The 20470-nt window shown below is 39.0% G+C and overlaps 1 long non-coding RNA gene across 2 annotated transcripts; it reads right to left on the bottom strand.

Moving 5' to 3' along the window:
- Positions 1–3054: 3054 nt before the first annotated feature.
- LOC111609955 lies at positions 3055–4343 on the bottom strand. Of its 2 annotated transcripts, none has more exons than XR_002753420.1 (5): positions 4125–4343; positions 3892–3961; positions 3672–3789; positions 3378–3446; positions 3055–3274 (listed from the first exon to the last, which is right to left on the bottom strand). It is a non-coding gene; the product is annotated as an uncharacterized LOC111609955 (long non-coding RNA). The 2 variants fall into 2 exon arrangements; XR_002753419.1 differs by having other exon boundaries at positions 3713–3789.
- Between the last annotated feature and the right edge of the window lie 16127 nt (positions 4344–20470).

Below are 20470 nucleotides of genomic sequence, written 5' to 3'. Positions count from 1 at the left end.
TCAATTAACTCACAAATACGTTGCACCCCAAAAATGCTAATTATATTTTCCTAGACAGAGTTGTAGTTTCCAAAAATGAACATCAAAGCTGACTTTAACCAACTCAAATAATGTTTCTTTTTCTTTAAAATCAGTTCACCATGTAATAAAACTAAACGCATATATTAAAGTCTATCATTAGATAGTAGGAGGCACACGTTTGAAAAGTGTTTCTTAATTTTTTATTGAAGTCATTTTAAATAATGTCACCAATGTATCCATGGAAACTAAATATGTTTTTCTGGGCTTTTTTTAAAAAAATGAAAAAGAACCATCCATGTGATTACCATGGAAACCGCGTGTGTTTGTCCGGGCATTTTTCAAAAAATTGGACAGAAATCTTACCGTTTTTTTTTTTTTTTCTTCAAACCAGCATAACAGTTTTTCTCAAACACCAGTGTTAATATCCCAGACATTTATCCACAAATGTCAATAAGCTAACACATAAGTCACAAAACTATTTAAATTAACTCACAAATTTGTTTCACCCCACAAATGCAAGAGACCTATTAAAGCTATATATTTCAAAGAAGCCATCAAAATTTCATAGAATTGGACACCAAAGTCATCAAACCTGATACTCTTAGATTAAATATCACCATTGTTGTTTTTTCAAATCAATTCATGTTTCCTGGCTATGCAAAAAAATTATAATACAAATCAGATCAACATGTCCCTTTCTTGAAAGAAATAATTAAATTAAACAATTAAAATATAGGCTATTATAAAAGTTAATTCTATTTTTTTGAATGTTTTTTCAAAAATAATATTAAATATTTAACGTATTTCATTTAGCGTATCCATGGAAACGGAATGTTTATCATGGCATTTTTCAAAAAATAACGGTCAAAAACCAAGATCATTTTCGAGACATTTAATTTAACTAATTTGACTATAATTAAGTAAAATACATATATTTATTGACTCACTACACCACAGTTTAACATTCCTGACATTTCCAGCGAAATTCAGTTCAGAAAAAGGCTCATTAGTTAAGAACGATCTATGCTAGCAAAGAATGCTACTTGTCTTTTTTTTCTACAGAAGTCAGTATTTCTTTAAAACACACACAAACACAAAATAAACTAAACAAGTCACTGATATCTTAGTAACAATTTGCTTTCGTTTATTAAAAATAATAGAAGAATGATTTTAACCTTCCAGCTGGTCACCCTGTTGGTCCTCCTCCTCCTCCTTCTTCTTCTTCTGGTCAGGAACCGTCTGTCGCAGGTTTGTTATCCACGGGTTTCTTCAGCAAGTGCGTATTTCAGCAAGTGCTTCTTTAGCAAGTTTTGCACAGCAGACTTTTCAACAAGCTCAAACCTTCCGAGGCTGTAAAGGCTCCTTCAGGCGTCTCTCTCAAAAGTCCCGTCGCAAAGGGGAAAGAACTCAGAAGGTCAGCGTCATTTATAGGCTTGAGGACGCTAACGTCGTTTCCATGACATTCATTGACGAAGGCACGCACTGGCGCGTGAGAGAACTTGGACCACAAATAACGCAGATAATACAAGTATCGCGTTATCTTGTTTATCACTCCGTATGCTGCCACCTACTGGCCAACTAGTGTAATGACTTTTTTTTTTTTTTTCTCCGAAGAGTTTTTGCGGCGCTAGTGGCTCGTATTTTTTCAACAGTAGGCAGACAGGAAGGAGGGGGAGGAGAGGGGGGAAGACATGCAGCAAAGGTCGTCGGGACCGGGAGTCGAACCCGCGAAGTCCGCGCCGAGGACTAAAGCCTCCAAGCGTGGGGCGTGCTAACCCCCTGCGCCACCACAGCACGCCCCTTTTTTTTTATTTTTTTTTATTTTTTAAGATTTTATTGGCTATAGTGACCTTTATTTGACAGAGAATTGATAGGAAAGAGGGTAATGAGAGAAGGGGGAAGACATGCGGCAAAGGTCGCCAGGCAGGGAATCGAACCTGCGACAGCCGCGTCGACGACTAAGGCCTCTATATGTGGGTTGTGCTTAACCCCTGCACAGCACGCCCCAATGACATTTTTAAAACTTACACGACTGGTGTGACATTATATTTCTGCTTTCATTCTTAACTATGTCAGTTTCGGACCTATAAATGAGAAAACTTCTCTCTGTCGCAAAACATGGATTGGAAGAAAAATTCAATTCAAAAATACTTTATTGATCCAAATTACATAATCAGCTTCAGAAAAATACTTTGCAAAAACATTTGAAACAAACAAACAAAAAAACGGAAAAATATGTTAATTTAAAAAAAAAATCTAATTCTGAATAACATCCAGGTTTTTAAATCACTTTTTCCCTTTTGTTTCTATTTAGTCTTCATATCCAGAGCTGTTTTGGTCAAAAGCTCGTACTTTCAAATAAAATTGAATTCTGCACTGAACCTGAAGCCTCACATCCTTCTTGCTGTGGCAAAAAAAACCTTACAAAAACCAGCATCTCATCGTTGTAGCTGCATGTAATTAGAGCCACACAAAGTAATTGGGTAACACGCGTGTGCTGCCTTACATAACATTTAAACACACAAAAAAACAAGAACTCGTTTTTTTGTGTGGGTTGTTTGTCCGTGAAACAACCCACTTGTCACTGCTTATAAAAGTTTCAATTTAGAAACTAAACGAGTCAAAAAACAAATAAATAAATAAATAAATCTGTTGCACAAAGACATGGATTCTCCTCTGGGAAATTGAAAAATGTGTAATCCACGAAGGAAAAAGAGCGTTCTCTGGCTAACATTTCTACCCAACCTTTCAGTGAATCAGTTGAAGCTAAGGGTCGAAGGTCAACATCAGGATACTTCTTCAGTGTGACTGGCTTGTGTTAGTTTTTAAGATGTGAATTTTGTATTGATGTAACTACAAATTAATTAACACTTACTAAAACAAATACATTTCTTTTAATCCTGTTCTCCAGTTTGTGCTTTGATCAGTCATGAAGTTCTATTAAAAATGTGGGCGTTCCTTTAATATATAATGTTTCCACAAATGATTATGGTAAAAAAAAAAAAAGACTTCAGAAATAACAGATTGAAAGAAGAACATTTTATTAAAGTCAAGAGTTACAGCAGTGATACATTTTGTGTCGTGGAGCATTAATAATAAAAACAACAACAAATAGAAAACAAATCTGCCTTCTAACTATTTATTCTGACATTTTGTTTTGGCTCTTGAATAATCAGAATCTCGTCTCCAGCCAGGCACCAGAAATCTCGCTGTCCGCTTCTCGAGTCATTGATGTTTTGACAGCAGAGTCGAGCTAAGGAAACAGAAGAACAAACTTGAGAAACGCAAAGTCCAACGCACGTTATGAAATGCTGAAACTTTTCTGAGATGTCTCAGCAGCTTCAGTTTCTGCTCACCTTCCTGTTACATCCAGAGTAATGGTGCCAGGTGAGGTCCATCTCCCCAGCGGTCGGTCTGCCTCAAACCTGTCACAACGGGGGGGAATTTAATGAGAATTGTTTACTGCACTGTATGTATAAAAGTGTTGTAGCGTTGCTCACAGTAAATAAACTTTTTGCACATTAAAATTTGTTTCTTTTATTTGCTTATATGATCTAACAGGAAGGAAAACCAAGGTTTCAATTCTTGAATAATTAAGAAAATAATCTCAACTATAGAAAAGTTAAGGTTGTAAAAAATGTATTTAGTACCAACAGATGGTGTGTAAACCTGGGGCCACTGGATCGTCTACCTTTTTTGGAAGGCAGAGTATTTTCGTTTCAGTCCTCAGTCCTCTCTGTCTTCTCTCGCCTGATTGGTCCAGTGATGCTGGGGAATCATCACATGATCAGACACACATTCCTTAATCTCTGTCTAAATGACAGATTATTGAAAGAGATTTTCTGATCAAAGTCATCATCATGTCCTCACCTTTCCCACAAGCTGTTACAACCAGTAGATCAGCAGGTGGAGCAGGTCTTCTGCTTTAATTGTTGGTCAACTCCAGTCATCACATGAGTTCACAGAGAAATGAAATAAAGAGAGAAGATAAAGTGAAGGAGGAAAATATGCATGGACAGCAGACAGTTTCTAACTTTCAGTTCAGCTCTCCGCAGCTATATTTGAAATGATTAATCATGTTGTGTAGATATAAATGTTCTTACTTTTTTTAGTCAACTGGGTTCTCTTATCTTCCTCCACCTGACTGGTGGTGTTGAAGGAGGAGGATTACAGGCGGAGCTGGTCTTCTGCTTTAATTGTTGGTCAACTCATGTCATGTGACATGAGTTGATGTAGAAATGAAATCCAGAGGAAAGACAACAGGGTTAACAAATAGAATATACGTGGACAGAAGGAAGAACAATTTTGAAATTTGACCTCAATTTCTTCCATATTTAAAATGAAAATAAGTTTCTTACTTTTTTTGTCAACTGGGTTCTCTTATCTTCCTCCACCTGACTGGTGGTGCTGAAGGTGGAGGATGACAGGCGGAGGAGATCCAACCTGGGATGATCAGACAATCAGAGATCTGAGAAGTCTGAACCCGAACCAGAGACTAGTTTGGTATTTTTTTAATGTCTATTCATCTTCTGTGATTTTGCTGTGTTGCAACACATGAACATGCTGTTAGCCATATAAACTATTTGTTTCATGAGATTAATAGTTTATCTACATAAAACTTTACTCCACATGCTCTCCATTTCCTTTCCTCCGATCCTGTTCTCTAGTGTCTCTCTGAATAAAAACTTTTAATTAAATCCTTCAATCATAAATTCTGTCTATGTTCTCCTTTGTCTTCTAATTTCTTATTGTCCTGATGCTTTAATTTGGTTTCTAATACAACATGTTGTCAGGCAAGCATTCCTTACTTAATGTAAACTTTAACTCTACATGGTTGAACAGTTTCTAAATTACTAATAGTGAATTTCTATTTCTACTTTTATTTAGTAAAGCTGATGGTCCCCACCACCAGCAGGAGGCAAGCAGTATCATGTGAATGTGGAAAAACGTACGAGCAGCGTGAAAAACAAGGGGTCCAGAAGGACAGGAACCACATGGATGACGACGAAAGGATCCAGCGATGAGCAGCTAAAACCTGAAAGATTAAAAACTTGGAGACTGGATTAGTGGAGGAACAGGATAGAACAATTTACTATATCGGAGAGCACAGCGTGGGGAAGAACCGCTATTTCACCCTGAAACATGGGGGAGTTGAGAAGAAATCGCAAAGATGAAGAAAACTCCGGTGCAAGGCGCTACCTAAGGCTTCCTCAGACCTGCCAGGATCCTCACCATCTAAAATGCTACATCTAGCAGCGGGATAAAGAACAGCCCCGGTGCAAGGCGCTACGTAAGGCTTCCATGGGCTTGCTAGAAACCCATTGGCTTTAATTTTAAAAAACCCCAAAAAACAGAGAAATGATGATGTCCTAATGTGACTTCCCAAATAGGTCTTCAGTTTTTACGGATCCCAATCTAATCAGAGTCACTTAAAACGTAGCGAGGTCTAAACCACACGTGTCTGGAACTCGCTCTTGCTGTCGTTCCACCAGATGTTGAAGGTGTTGGTTCCTCTTCTTTGTCCTTTTCAGTCTCCATCCGGAAACGGAAGTCAGGGGATGACAAAGTTGGATTTTCACGGTGTGTTGATGGTGAAGGACTGACGTCAGGGGATGAGAGAAAAGGATCCTCTTGCATCGTCCCTCGTAAGGGACTGTGGATAGGGGATAACAAAACAGGGAGTTTACGCGCCATTCTATACGAGGGACTGAGGACAGGGGATGACAGACCAGGATCCTCACACGCTGTCCTTGGTGAGGGACTGTGGATAGGGGATAACAAAACAGGAAGTTTACGCGCCATTCTATACGAGGGACTGAGGACGGGGGATGACAGACCAGGATCCCCACACGACGTCCTTGGTGAGGGACTGCGGATAGGGGATAACAAAACAGGAAGTTTACGCGCCATTCTATATGAGGGACTGAGGACAGGGGATGACAGACCAGGATCCTCACACGCTGTCCTTGGTGAGGGACTGCGGATAGGGGATAACAAAACAGGAAGTTTACGCGCCATTCTATATGAGGGACTGAGGACAGGGGATGACAGACCAGGATCCTCACACGCTGTCCTTGGTGAGGGACTGCGGATAGGGGATAACAAAACAGGAAGTTTACGCGCCATTCTATATGAGGGACTGAGGACAGGGGATGACAGACCAGGATCCCCACACGACGTCCTTGGTGAGGGACTGAGGACAGGGGATGACAGACCAGGATCCTCACACGCTGTCCTTGGGGAGGGACTGAGGACAGGGGATAACAGAATAGGATCTTCATGGTCTGTCTTTCGGTATGGAATGAACAGAGGGGTTGACGGAATGGGCTCGTCCTCCCATTCTTTACCATATCTCCATGCCATCCTTCTGCCGATACTTTGAAGGACCTCGTCCCAAATGGGATCTTCATTATACCACTGTGCCGTCTTGGCTGGGAGCTCCTCTTTAGCAACAGTGTCTCTAGTCCTCTTGGCTGGGGGCTCCTCTTCAGCAACACTGTCCCTGGTCCTCTTGGAGGGGAGCACATATTCAGTTGGATTCTCCCTGATCCTCTTGGCAGAGGGCTCCTGTCTAGCATCATCACTATTCCTGGTCCTCTTGGCTGGGAGTTTCACTTCAGTAACGCTGTCCCTGGTCTTCTTGGCAGAGGGCTCCTGTCTAGCATCATCACTATTCCTGGTCCTCTTGGCTGGGAGTTTCACTTCAGTAACACTGTCCCTGGTCTTCTTGGCAGGGAGCTCCTTTTCAGCAAGAGTGTCCTTACTCCTCTTGGCTGGGGGCTCCTCTTTAGCAACAGTGTCCCTGGTCCTCTTTCCGTTTATGCCAGTCACAGATGTCGCATGAGTCACGTCCTCTTTCGAACCTACCTGATCACTAGGCTTTGATGGTGTGTCATCCTTCTTCGCACCATCCACCTTCTTTGGAATTCTAATGGCGCGGCAAAAAGTCACTAAATTTCTCCAACCTGCCAGAGGTTGTGGCGAGGCACTGACAGAACTGGAGTCCTCTGGATGCAAAATGGGCTCTTCTGGTTTGTCAAGTTCAGATGTGACTTCAAAGCTGGAAGGAAGCGCTGTACCAAAACTAGGCTTTGATGGTGGGTCGTGTTCCTTCACATCATCCAACTTCTTTGCCGTTCTCTTGGCACGGCCGGAAGTACAAGAAGCCACTAAATTTCTCCAACCTGCCAGAGGTTGTGGCGAGGCACTGATAGGAGTGGAGTCCTCTGGACACAAAATGGGCTCTTCTGGTTTGTCAAGTCCACATGTGAATTTAAAGCTGGAAGGAAGCACTGTACCAAAACTAAGCTTTGATGGTGGGTCGTGTTCCTTCGCAGAATCCACCTTCTGTGTAGTGCTCCTGGCGCGGCCGGAAGTCAAAGAAGCCCCGTCCTCTTCCAAACCTACCTGATGATGTTGCGAGGTACCGATAGGTCTGGGGTTCTCTGGACGCAAAATGGGCTCTTCCTGTTTGTCAAGTCCAGATGCGAATTCAAGTGAAGTACAGGGAGCCTTGTCTTCTTGAGGCTTCTGAGCTACCCCAATGTCTTGTTTGTATTTGAAATTTTGGGGAAGAATCTCAAGCAGCTGTGACGCAGCACTGGCACGCTCCACTGTTGAACTACTCTTAGCGGCGCCCCGCTGAACAACCGTCGAATTGTGATGTTTCAATGACTGTTGAAGCTTTCCTACAATGACCTTGACAAAACAAAGTCGGGACTTAAAGTCATCCTGGTCTTCGTTATCAGCCTCGTCGTCACTTGAGCTGGTAGAAGAGTTACCACTAGAGCTAGTAGAAGAACTACAACTAGAGCCGGCAGTACCAGCAGTACCGGCATTACCTACCTCGTCTTCCTCGGCTTCATTTGACCACACCTTACCGTGATCCTTACCATTATCTGGATGTCCCTCCAACATTGGGGATCCATCTGCTGGAAGCGCCATGGTATGGGCTGTGAAGGAAAGAAACAAAGCAAAAAAAGCTACAATTCAGTATCCAGACCTTCACAAAAGTCCAAAGCAATGTTTAGAGACAACACTGAAATACCAACAATACAATAACCCAGGTTTGTGAATGTGTTTGTTTTCCTTGAATATATTTAATGAACAATATTATTGCTATGCCATTGTGTATGATTATACAATAAGGACGGGAATTAAGAGATAAAACAAATATAGCTTATCGTTAGTCACAAAAAACAGCAAAAAATACAATTTTACATAAAAACCACAGCAATAAACTCTAAAACTCAATGATCAAACATGTATGGACCATCGTCACTCAGACAAACGAACTTGCAGCTTCACCTTGGTACCAATCAGTCATTAGAGACAACAAATCAAATTTAGACTTATTGGTAATTCACCCCTAACCATAAACTCTTAAACATTTGGAAACATAAATTAAAGAGCTATAAAGTGTGTTTAGGATGTCTTAATAGCTAATGAAACACCTGTAATCTAATATTATTCCATTAGTGTGAATAAAATAAAACTGCAACAAGTTACTCAGTTTACCCTTATATAACAACCCATCCTCACAAATCTTTGATGCTCAGGTACAATTTATCATTCTTAACAATAGCCAGGGATAAGATATGTTATCCATTCATAATTATTACACTTAAATCACTGCTTACACAATTTTAATATTTAAAAGTATCAAAGTTTAAAAATATATGTTTCCAATAGCATTTGTAAATTACCAAAATGTTAATTGTAGTAAATCAAACTAAATTCCTTTGAGCTCCACAATTTTTCACAATCACAAAGACAGCTAGTCTGACACCCCATCAGTACTACCTTCATACTCCCACATATAGCCAACAGCAGAAATGTACACCTGTAAAATTAATTAAGTTTAAAGATTGGGGATCTAAATAAACAGGCCGACATAAGTAGCCCTTCCTCCGTTTCCAGGGGTTCCCTCCTACAAAAATAATATTGCTTATTTTTTTAGAAATCCATATCCAGTGTTAAAATGGCCATTATATTTTGTCTGGAGATAAAATAATTAAAATAATAATCTGCATCCCTTATGTGTGCATGATGCCTCAAAGTCTTATTATCACATGTTAATATTACTCCAAATGGGTCAGTTATGGTTGAGGGTAGTGTTATGAAATTCATTACATCAGTCTGAAGATCATGGCTGCACACAACCCAGCAAGAAACTCAGATGAATGTTCACACAATTATTTTTCTCCAAATGCTTCTTTCAATATTACCATCTCCATGGAGACAAAAACATCAACAAAATGGATTCTCTAAAAGTAATCCTCTCAAACTACAATAAAATGTTTTCCAATCACCACACCACTATTAATATTGCCGACTCTTTCTGAAAACGTAATCAGCGTGAAAATATATTACAGCTCCAAATATGCAAATGACCAACACAGCATTTCATAAACAACTAATTATTCAAAACTGCTCTTTCTTAGAAAAATAAAACTAAACAATAATAAGTTTAAACCTAAACTACTTAGAAATAGTTCAGGAGAAATATATATCTAAAAACTTTTCTAGTATTCAAGCATTAAGGTTTTATTTCAAGCAGCGTATCCAAGGAGACCAAATGTGTTTTTGAGGCATTTTCTGAAACCTGGTCCAGGCACTGACTTCTTATTCCAAAGATCTGAATAAATCAAAACCGATCTTCTAAAACCAGAAGTAACTTTTTAAACCAGATAAGCAGTGTTAAACCCCCACATTCTCACCAAAAATGTTAAGTAACGAATTAATCACAACCGGATTCACTGAAACCGAGATCAATGTGTTTCTAATGAATTTTAACATTCACTGTTAACATTCAACTAACTTCTGAAAATGATACGTCACTAAAATGCAATGGAGCAAAACACTGGTTTTCCTGGTCTTAAGTAATTACAATAAACTAAATAATTTAGTTACTTTGTGAAATCAACAGGCACACATTGATTGTTCTTTAAAGACTTTTTCTAAGAATAAAGTTGTGTGTTATTGTTTAATCAATGTATCCATGGAGACGACAAACATTTTTCAAAAAGCTGGTTCCAAACCTTCTTTCAAACCAAAACAACTCCAGTCAGCATTACTGACATCTTCCAGAATTTCAAATAACCAGCATATAAATCACAAAACAAATTCAATTAACTCACAAATACGTTGCACCCCAAAAATGCTAATTATATTTTCCTAGACAGAGTTGTAGTTTCCAAAAATGAACATCAAAGCTGACTTTAACCAACTCAAATAATGTTTTTTTTTCTTTTAAATTTAGTTCACCATGTAATAAAACTAAACGCATATATTAAAGTCTATCATTAGATAGTAGGAGGCACACGTTTGAAAAGTGTTTCTTAATTTTTTATTGAAGTCATTTTAAATAATGTCACCAATGTATCCATGGAAACTAAATATGTTTTTCTGGGCTTTTTTTAAAAAAATGAAAAAGAACCATCCAGTTTACCAAAAATTGGACACCAAAGTCATCAAAACTGATTTTTTACAAAGAAATCATTATTTTCTTTGTTAAAATCAAACACACACACACACACTTATAATGCTTATTACTGGGGCGACAGTGGTAGGAGTTTGCCCTGCAATGGTCCGCCTCTGTCGTTGTGTCCTTGAGCAAGACACTTCTCCCACCTTTAGCTGGAGTTTATTGTTGGCATGACATAACATCGGTGGGTACAATCCATTAGCTTATTATCTTCAGTGTGTGAACGTGTGCATGAATGGAAATTTTATGTAAAGCGTCTTCGAGTGTCCTAATAAGCCGCTAGTCTGATGTGATTACCATGGAAACCACGTGTGTTTGTCCGGGCATTTTTCAAAAAATTGGACAGAAATCTTACCATTTGTTTTTTTTTCCCAAACAAGCATAACAGTTTTCTCAAACACCAGTGTTAATATCCCAGACATTTATCCACAAATGTCAATAAGCTAACACATAAGTCACAAAACTATTTAAATTAACTCACAAATTTGTTTCACCCCACAAATGCAAGAGACCTATTAAAGCTGTATATTTCAAAGAAGTCATCAAAATTTCAAAGAATTGGACACCAAAGTCATCAAACTCTTAGATTAAATATCACCATTGTTGTTTTTTCAAATCAATTCATGTTTCCTGGCTATGCAAAAAAATTATAATACAAATCAGATCAACATGTCCCTTTCTTGAAAGAAATAATTAAATTAAACAATTAAAATATAGGCTATTATAAAAGTAAATTCTGTTTTTTCAAAAATAATATTAAATATTTAACGTATTTCATTTATCGTATCCATGGAAACGGAATGTTTATCATGGCATTTTTCAAAAAATAACGGTCAAAAACCAAGATCATTTTCGAGACATTTAATTTAACTAATTTGACTATAATTAAGTAAAATACATATATTTATTAACTCACTACACCACAGTTTAACATTCCTGACATTTCCAGCGAAATTCAGTTCAGAAAAAGGCTCATTAGTTAAGAACGATCTATGCTAGCAAAGAATGCTACTTGTCTTTTTTTTCTACAGAAGTCAGTATTTCTTTAAAACACACACAAACACAAAATAAACTAAACAAGTCACTGATATCTTAGTAATAATTTGCTTTCGTTTATTAAAAATAATAGAAGAATGATTTTAACCTTCCAGCTGGTCACCCTGTTGGTCCTCCTCCTCCTTCTTCTTCTTCTTCTGGTCAGGAACCGTCTGTCGCAGGTTTGTTATCCACGGGCTTCTTCAGCAAGTGCGTATTTCAGCAAGTTTTGCACAGCAGACTTTTCAACAAGCTCAAACCTTCCGAGGCTGTAAAGGCTCCTTCAGGCGTCTCTCTCAAAAGTCCCGTCGCAAAGGGGAAAGAACTCAGAAGGTCAGCGTCATTTATAGGCTTGAGGACGCTAACGTCGTTTCCATGACATTCATTGACGAAGGCACGCACTGGCGCGTGAGAGAACTTGGACCACAAATAACGCAGATAATACAAGTATCGCGTTATCTTGTTTATCACTCCGTATGCTTCCACCTACTGGCCAACTAGTGTAATGACTTTTTTAAAAACTTACACGACCGGTGTGACATTATATTTCTGCTTTCATTCTTAACTTTGTCAGTTTCGGACCTATAAATGAGAAAACTTCTCTTTGTCGTAAATCATGGATTGGAAGAAAAAATCAAATTCAAAATTTCAATTCAAAAATATTTTATTGATCCAAATTACATTATCAGCTTCAGAAATATAGAGTTTGCAAAAACATTTGAAAAAAACAAACAAAAAACCAGAAAAATATGTTGTTGATTTAAAAAAAAAATCTAATTCTGAATAACATCCAGGTTTTTAAATAATTTTTTCCCTTTTGTTTCTATTTAGTCTTCATATCCAGAGCTGTTTTGGTCAAAAGCTCGTACTTTCAAATAAAACTGAATTCTGCACTGAACCTGAAGCCTCACATCCTTCTTGCTGTGGCAAAAAAAAACCCTTACAAAAACCAGCATCTCATCGTTGTAGCTGCATGTAATTAGAGCCACACAAAGTAATTGGGTGACACGCGTGTGCTGCCTTACATAACATTTAAACACACCAAAAAACGAGAACTCGTTTTTTTGTGTGGGTTGTTTGTCCTTGAAACAACCCACTTGTCACTGCTTATAAAAGTTTCAATTTAGAAACTAAACGAGTCAAAAAACAAATAAATAAATAAATAAATCTGTTGCACAAAGACATGGATTCTCCTCTGGGAAATTGAAAAATTTGTAATCCACAAAGCCGGCTGACGCTTACATTGTGAAATAGATGCTTTCAGAAACCGCGCGATCCATCCCCGAGACGAGGAGCCCGTAATATACTGGGAACTGCTAAAGGTTGTCGATAATAAGGGGCCCCTGTTCAGGTTGCCGAGCGCAACACGGCGGCTTAGTGCCAGCAGGGGAAACATTAAGGCAAAATTGCATCCGTAAAACAAGTCTTCACTGGAGTACCTCATCAGGACGGAAGGTGATGCGGCTTTTATGGCACCCAGATTGCCTGTCATATCCAATTTACACACTGTCGCTTGCCCCTAACTCCTGCAGATTTATTCGGCCTAATCAAAGCCTCAGGTGCTTTTTTTTAAAAAATATTTGTTTCTTGCAATAGCAGCTCTTCACACTTTCACCCTAAACATCAGCTTAGGTTCCGGGGGATTTCGGAGAGACACAGGGCGAGAGAGAAAAGGTATGGAAGGCTGGAATCCTAATTGTTCGCTAAGGAGACTTTTTGTTCTGTTGTGTAGGACTCACAGCATTTTCTTTATGTCCCCGCTGAAAGGTCCAGTGTGCGATTGTGGGAGTGGATGCTAACAGGTCTCGGATCAGTAGATCTGAAAGGAGCGGCTGGTAACTGTTGCGTTTCTGCTGGTCTCTTGATTGGCTGTGCTCGGCCGGCGGAAAGGACGGGCTATTTTGGATTTGTGAATGGAGGGCATGTTGGGTAATCTCTGTGCGCCAGTCACAAGGTACGGATTGAAAATGTGTGGCGCCTGTACTCGGAACCCAACTTTGTCACGGAAAGATATTCAAACTTTTGCATTTTTTCTTTAAGAGTATGTTTTGTACATCCAGAGTCTGACTTGTGTCCATTGGAAAGTAGAAAGAGCAACAGTGGAAGTTTACCAACTTTGTGATGCCATTTAAACTTTAAACTTCGGCTGTGTGCTGACAAGGTCAGTCAATGTTATTTATGTAGCACATTTCAGCAACGATGCAATTTAAATCATGAAAACACAAAAATAGAAACAACATGTAGTCACTAATTGAGAAACCAGTAACAAACATTGCATTTTGATGAGAAAATCATTGATGTGCATCAAATATGCTGGTCAATATTCCAGTGATTATGGGTCGAAAGCAACTCTACACAGGCTTAGCCTTGATTTAAAGGAACTCTGTGTTTTCTGGACGTTTGTTCCAGATCCACTGCTCAGAAATGTGAAAGAAAAAAAAGCTTCATAAGACCCGGAGCTTGAACTGTGGTTGAGTCAACACTGTGTCCTGCTACGTAAGAAAGGGCATTAGATGCCGCTGGATTAGCACAATTATCATTTGGTCAATTTAGGACTGTGACCAGACCTGATCGGGGCGTTGCCAGTGGTTACCTCAGAGGCATTAACAGCAGCTGCGTTGGCTCCGGGGACTTCCACGATCAATGGAGGACCTGCTGGCTGTGATCGCCTCTGTTCAGCTCGGATAATGGCCGACAGCTTTGGTCTCTGTGGGAGTATTATCATGCGTAGATAATAACAGGACTGTTTTAAGTAGTAGTTTATCGTGTCTTGCAAAAGGACCCTTTTGAACCTTTCTACAATTATTCCTGGAGTTATTAAAAATAAATAAATCAACTCAACAGTGCAACCTTCAGCAGTCACTTTATTGGTAACTAGGTGTTCAGTTCAGTTCTGAAACTTTTTTCCTGTCCTCGGTTTGTCTCATGATGTCCAAAAATGTCTTAGTTCAATTGATGATTCTCAGTTGGTGACCCAATGTGTGTGTGTGTGTGTGTGTGCGTGTGTGTGTGTGTGTGTGTGTGTGAATAGTCTTTTGTCCCTTGTATCTTTTGTCCCAGTGATGGACTTGGAAGCGGTCCACTGAGTCTGTAGACCAATGAACAGGGATGTTCTTTTCAGGTGAACCTATATATAATGAGGAGGCAAATAGGTTTTAACTATGTTTTTGTTTTCACAATTAGGTTTCACTAACTATACCTGTTTATTTTTTTAAATCACTGTAGAATTATATACAGGTTTTAACAGCCTAAACACAATATCATGTCTTTCATGGTGCACCCCACGGCAAAACCCCCCATTAAAAATAAATAGGCTTTAGACCTATGTGTGTTTTATAGAACCTCCATCCAGGTTAGACCTATCCAGTTCAGATAAATATGATTTATCTGACACACAATGAAGATAATGAAAAAAAAACCCTTAAATTTAACGCTAATTAACACATATTTCCTTACAGTCTCTTATCTTCATTCACTGGAGCTCATTTTGGTCAAACTGACAGATAACTTTTTACCCTGGATAACGGCATCCTGGGTGATGAGCCATATTACCAATATCCAAAGCCCAACCATAATGGGTATGAAAAACAATTTGTAGCCAGTTTACTTATATTGCTTTTGTTATTATTATTTTTTTAATAGAGTTAGAAATGTAATCATTTTGTTGTAATTATGGGACTTTTACTTATTCTTTGGTTTTAAAATGTCTTGTTTTTAATTATTTATTTCAGTTCTGTTTACTTATTTCACGGTTTATTGTCTGGGATCATTCCTGTTTTCAGTTTTGTTAGTCATGTAACCAGTTGTGGTCTCCGCTCAGCTGACAAACACTTTGCTTCTTACTCTCACCTGATTGTTTCAACCCAATCACCTCCTCAGCATTTAGTTAGTTTTGTTTTTAGATTTTCTTCAACTTTGTACATAAAAAAATAACGTAAAGATGAATCTTCATGCGTATGACGTTTCTGGTGTTGTCTTTTCTGCATTTCTTTGGGCTCCCTGTCACAACAAAACATGTCAATAAGGCTTACACATACATAGATGTAACATCCTAAAATGTTTTTCCTTCGCTATAAAAGTAAAAATGTATAAATCATGTTATAAATACATGATTTACATCGGGTCCAGTATCAGGTCACTTTTCTGGCTTTTATTGATCAATTCTACTAATTACAGAAATGTACCAACTACTTTAAGCAGTAAAAAACGATTCCATCAGTTATAATGTGGCTGCATTTTGTTGATAAACAAATCTGGTTTAATACAATTAAAACCTCATGTATTTCAGGAGTTTATTTACACGGAAGAAGAGAGAATGAAGCTGTGTTTCTCCCCTTCCCACTGGGTGATGATCCTGCTACAGTGTGTGCACTACCATGACTCGGTCATTGATCATTTGAAGCAGGATTATCCTCATGCCAGGGCCGTGACCCCGTCACACTCACGCCGCCTCTGACATTCCTCCAGCTAAGTCATTACAACTCTCTTGGCAGTGCTGCGCCATCACTTCCTGCTTCCAGTTCTCGCTAAAACCCGAACACAGTCCACTAGATAAACCATTTTCTGAACTCACATGCACTTAATGTGGCTCAACGTCACGACTTCTGCCTGGATCTGATTACGTCGTGCCAGCTTTAAGACCGTTATGAATGCCAGATTTTAAGACGTAGGCGAAAATATTCAGGTTATAAAAAACAAGGATGTCAGGTTGCTTCTTTTAACATTGTCACATGTTTTTAAAGTGGGTGTAATTTGTAATGTAAGTAACGCCAATGTGAAATTAGCACTTTGGCGTTACTTGCGCTAGTCAACATGAAAAGGGCTGTTTCTGTTCCTCTGTGTGTGTGCTAATAAAGGCAGTAGAAAGTTCAAATAATCCCAGGATTCGCCAGCTTGCTCTGTACAGACACTTGTGTCTGTATGTGGGGGCCCATTACATGAGAGCAGCATATGTCCCGGCTTAGTCAGATGGGCTTCTGTCTCAGTGGGAATACACACAACACAAGACCAGGGGGGGGACACACTCACACATATGCAAACTACTGAACAAAAGACGTGTAAAGCTGTCCGTCATGTTTAAACTGATTACAAGACGGGATTGTTTTCACGGTATAATTAGATGTCGACAGGGTGCCACATAAAATCTGGACCTTTGGGGTTTAATGAAAAGCCCTCATGAGGGACGGTTTCTCAGACGAGAATTCCTAAACACGTTCAAAATGGGGTGATTGTTTTTTACTTGAAGTTTACGTCTTCAACATTTTCAATGCAGTTCTGCTAATCGATTATTTATTTACCGAGTCTCTATTGGGCTAAAAAAAGAGCTGGTAAAAATAAATTCATAAAATTGTATGACACATATTTACTGTAAGTGTAAGTAAACTACTAACCACAATCTTGCATCAAACTCGGTCGGATTCAGTTTAAAGATTTCCAATCATCACCCTTAATGGTGGCGTTCCCCAGGGCCGTGTGCTTGGAATCTTTTCCAGTACATCCACTGAAGAAAGTATACATGATTTTATATTAGAATGTGTGCTGAAATAAAATGCCTTCATTCTTGTCTGGGTCAACCTGTATCTTCATACAGAGATGAGTAAGTTAAACACATTTACAGGGGAGAGTACCGTCCTGACAAAGCAGACAAATTTGATGTCCTTCCCGACCCGAGTGACTCTTTAAAGCAGCGCCTCTCTTCTATGGCTGTCTTCCTGCCATTTGCTTCGCTGGGCGATGGGTGAGAGCAATCCCACCACATTACCAAGACATGTTAGACACCAGCAGGACTTGCTGCACAGCCGCTGCTGCCTGCACAGAACAATGCCAGAGGCCAGCACTACGAGGACATCCAGCTGGTTTTTGTGGGCGTTGCCACGGAGCTCGTCAAAACAAAAACACAGCTGTCTTATAATCATGGGTGTTTACCGTATTTGAATAATTCTTCCAAAATCTACTGCTGCATTTCTATTGTTTGATCCTTTTGGAGCTCTTCACAGATTGGTTCAATCTAAACCGAATGCAGTGAGTTTTCTTTTTTGTGCTCCAAATGCTCAAGACTCAAGGTTTTTTTTAAATTATCATCCCAGCAACATATTAGTAGTCCACTTACGGGACATCAGCACAGCCACTCTAATCTGTGCTCCTGTTACTTCTTTTATCGATTATGGTATTGTATTTTAAGAGCCAATTCTCTTCTCTCTGGTCCAACACACAAATCTGTCAATAAACTTCAGCTGGTCCCAGACTCGGCTGCTCACGTTGTCGTTGGAAGAGCTCTCAGCGTGCGGCACCGATATTACAGCGGCTCTAGTTTCTGCCACAGATTCTCAGTGACACCACCTGGAATAAGCGTGCTACTTTTTTTTTTTTTTTAATTTAATGCGAAACATGATCTTTTCTGGCTGTACATGGCTGCTCGGTGTTATCCTTAACATGTCGTTGATCAGTGAGAAACGGTCGTCCCTTTCATTAAAACAGTGACTAGACTAACCACGCTGACAGATTTTATCGTGCCAAGTATTTTTTATTCTTGTTTCTAGTGCGAATATCTCAGTACACTTGAAATAAGGCAAAACTAACTTAAAAGTAGCTTTTTATTAATATTAAGGAATTATTTACTTAGAACAAGCTCATATTTCATGCTGAAGAGAGACTCTTCTGTTAGTTTTGTCTTTTTCCAAGTACTGGAAACTAGTCCAAAAAATACATAGTAAGATTTTGTGTTTTTGCAGTGAATTGACGGATTGAATGGTCTACATTCAAATTTTGGGATATTGTTTTATCACCTAACTTTGCTATTAGGTTCTTCACAGCCTGTTCTCTGACCTGTTTACTGTGTTCCTTGGTCTTCTTAATGGTGTTACAGAATATCTAAATTTATGTTCAAATGTAAGTACACACAGACGAGTTTAAGTTGCTAACTCAGTGACTTTAGAAGGCAATTTATTGCGCTGAGAGTTATAAGAGTAAGTAGACATGAATGGATATATTTCAGATTTTTATTGTTGTATAAAATCCAGATGATAGTTTTCTTTGTTAATGTTATGAGACAAAAATATAGACAAGCTCAAGTGGCTGTATAAAATAAATAATGAAAACTGACCCAAGCACTGAACTCCAGAACTGATTCTGGTGTGTGAATATTCAAACATGAGCTGTAATGTTTCGGACAAATAAGATCTAAACCAACCTTGTGTCATTCCTTTCTGGTCTACAACATACTGTGGCCTCTTTAAAATAATATTATGACCGACTATGGTGCATTCAAGGCTATGGAAGGTGTTCTTCTACATTTCTTTTTCATTTTTTACAATGTTAGGCTTTAATGTGCGATCACATCTGTAATCGTACCTTTCATCTGCTGTAAGCTCCAGGGCTGTTCAGCTCAGAATGCCGGGCCTGTGCAATTGATCAAAAACAAGGCAACTATAAATCAAAATTGACACGGCCATGAATGATTTTAAACTGAACGCATGTGTGTGTTTGCGTCTCCACATGAGTCCTACCAATGAGAGGGAATCCCCCAGGGCGCCGGCCAAATGAACTGGGTGATCAGTCTCCGGCTACTTGCTGCTGTCAGGAAGGGGGGATGGGGAACGGAGTGGGACGACGGCGATTTGGGGGGGGATGCGAGCGACATTTAGGTTGAGGATGGCATTGACACGACTCAGTCAGCACTGGGGAATACTGTAAAATGCCCGGAGCTGTAATAAAAAATGATGCTGATGAAGGGTTAATGAAGAGGTCTCGTTAGGAGAAGAACCGAATTCGAGACTTTGGTGTGACGCAGCGGCTGCAGCTCCAAAAAGACGTTACCTTCTGTAGACATATGAAATGATTTTAATGTTCATGAACAAAAAGCAATCAGAAGAAGGAATTCTTTTCACTACCATGATATAATACTGGGCGGCATATTGACATTTATATGTATTTTCAAGATTAGATTTTAATATAAAATTTTTAAAAATGAACGGTTGAACGAAAGATTGCAATCAATAAGAGATGATAACCAAGGGAGTCAAAAATTGGATATAAATGAATATTCCTTTACAACCGATTAGTTGAATGAAGAAAATTCCCAAACCAAACAACCAAAAGGTTTAAACAAGAAAGACAAACTGTCCTAATTAATCTGAAAACTACGAGACAAAGAGAAGTTTTAAACTAGTGAACTAAATAAATGTTAACTCTTTATTTTGGCAGCCCTGTCTTTTGTATGTGCGTTCTACGAAGATTCGCTCAGGGACCAGCTGCCCAGTTTCCTGCTATCAGTGGATCGATACAGCTTTTCCTTGAGTTTTACCTACGTAGTGTTGGGGGAAATTATCATTGCATTAAAGACAGAAGGCTGTTAGATAAATATCAAAAGCATCACCAATCAAGTAGTAAAAGGATCATGAGAAACAATCGGAATGCCCTCGTGAAATTTGTCTCTATGTTCAGTTAAAAAAAAAAGACTAGTAAAAAAAAATCTTTTAAAAACAGAAATAGTGTTATGGTCCTATGAAAGCAAACCACAAGAGGTAAGTTGCTGGTTTACGAAATATTGTATCCAACGAAAGTTGAGTGTAAGGAAACAGCGTAATAAAAAAGGAACTCAACCAACAGCAGAACTGCAACTTTGAGGATCATCAAAAAAAACCTCTTTCTAGATTTTGGTGGAGATTCACCAATTGTGGACTGCAGCTGCAGATTTTGAGTTTTAAGAGTCGGCACACACAGACACAGCCAGAACATGGGTTATCACCGTGGCAACCACTCCTGAGCCAGATTGAAGCAGCAGGACTTGGCACCTGGCCACACTGCCGGAATATATAAGTACCTGCTTTATTACCCATAGTACCACTGTGCTGCACTGGTCAGCAAACTAGCATGAACTAGACCCGCTTTGAGAATCCGTGGTGTTCTGCCAAGAGGAAGATGAGAGAC

The sequence above is a fragment of the Xiphophorus maculatus genome, chromosome 10 (genome assembly GCF_002775205.1).
Source record: "Xiphophorus maculatus strain JP 163 A chromosome 10, X_maculatus-5.0-male, whole genome shotgun sequence".
NCBI classification, from domain to species: Eukaryota; Metazoa; Chordata; class Actinopteri; order Cyprinodontiformes; family Poeciliidae; genus Xiphophorus; species Xiphophorus maculatus.
Note: the sequence above shows the minus strand (reverse complement) of the source record. Positions and strands in the feature narration are given on the sequence as shown.